Source organism: Harmonia axyridis, chromosome 5, assembly GCF_914767665.1.
Source record: "Harmonia axyridis chromosome 5, icHarAxyr1.1, whole genome shotgun sequence".
In the NCBI taxonomy this organism is placed as follows: Eukaryota; Metazoa; Arthropoda; class Insecta; order Coleoptera; family Coccinellidae; genus Harmonia; species Harmonia axyridis.
Genome location: NC_059505.1, coordinates 37860735 through 37862562, shown reverse-complemented (window position 1 = coordinate 37862562; position 1828 = coordinate 37860735).

Sequence of the window (1828 nt, the reverse complement as noted above, 5' to 3'; positions counted from 1 at the left end):
AGAAACTGCAACACCCAGAAGGAGCTGTTTTAATTAAATTTTTTTTTTGGTAAAACAGATAGTATAGCAAGGAGTAAATTTGGAGAAAAAAATCGTGAAGGTTTTTTCATGTGAACAATTTTTGTTATTTGAATATTGTAGTCGTTTTTTGCCAGTTTTTAAAATTAAAAACAAACCAGCTGTTCGAGGAGATCCAAAGTCGTTGTTTAGTTGTTGTTAAAACACCTAGAGCACGTGTACGCGGAATTTATCGCCAGCTAAGTGAATTTGAAAGAGGTCAAATTATTGGTCTACAGGAGGCGAGGTTGTCATTTCGAGAAATCGCTAACCGTACGAACAGAAATCCAACTATTGTTATGAAATGTTATCAGGTGTGGTTTGATAATGCCCAAAATCGAAGAAAAGTAGGCACCGAACGTCGAAGAGGCACAAATTAAGTTCAAGATCGACGTCTAAGACTTATGGCCATTAGAGACCGATTTGCGACAACTCGATCTTTGTCTGATTTGTGGTTAGGGGAACAAGGCCATCCTGTAACTGTCCGAACGGTTTACCGCCGGATACTGTCTTTTGGACTGCAGCATTGTCGACACCATCTTGTGTTACCTCTGATGTTTGAGCATCGCCGGCAACGATTACAGTGGTGCAGAGAACGTCAACATTGCAATGTGGAATGGCATCAGGTCGTCTTTTCTGATGAATCTCAATTCTCCTTGGGTGCACTTGATGGTCGAAGAAGGATTAGACGACGTCGGGGAGAAAGACGTGAACCTCAGTTTGATGTGTAGCGTTATGTACACCGGACAGTGGGCGTTATGATATGGGGTGCTACTGCACATGCAAGTAGGTCACCTTTAGTCTTTATTCGAGGTAACATGACAGCGCTGCGTTACCTTCAAGGAATAGTGGAGCCATATGTTCTCCCTTACCTTAACCGGCTCGAGAAACCAATATTTCAGCGAGATAATGCCCGACCTCATGTTGCCAGGGTTAGTTTAAACTTTTTCGAAGCGACCCATGTGAATCTTTTGCCATGGCCGTCCAGATCCCCCGATCTTTTGCTCATAGAGCATGTTTGGGACATCATGAGTAGAAGGCTTGGAAATTTACCCCAGCTTCCACGGACTTTGGCGGCTCTGAGTACAGGTAGCTTGGTATAGTATCCCTCAAGAAGGAATTGACCATCTTATTGCATCATTGTCGAGACGTGTTGGAGAGTGTATAGATAATTGCGGTGGACAAACACATTATTAACAAATTCATTAAAAAAAATTGTAAACCCTCTGTTTTATCCAAATTTCAATCATTCACTCCTTGCTATACCATCTATATTTTACCAAAAAAAATTTAAAATTAAAATAGCTGATTCTGGGTGTTGCAGTTTATTTGTCAGTTAGTATATTCAGTAAGGTACATCCTGATATTAAATACGAGTTATTTCAATTTCCACTATTTCTTCACAGTTTTTTCATGTGTTGAGATATTTAGCTCTAAAATAAGAAGAAAAAACCATAATGTGAAATTGGAAGTTTTTATCAAATCCAATATCGATGAAAGTATTAACCATAGTGTAATATTGTCGGTAGTTTTTACGACATATTCTAACAACTGCTAGTTCATGATTTACATTCAAAATCACGCTTTGTCAATTTAAAATGACTCCTCCAACACATCGTTACCCACTGACTAATGCCTGGACATAACTCAAAAACAAAACAAATTCCTCATCATACAACAGACGACCACGAAACAATAAGACCTCCCACCTCTTCATCTAATTGCTTCCATTTATCCCGGATTCCACATTGTTCCACCGGGAACCTACAGG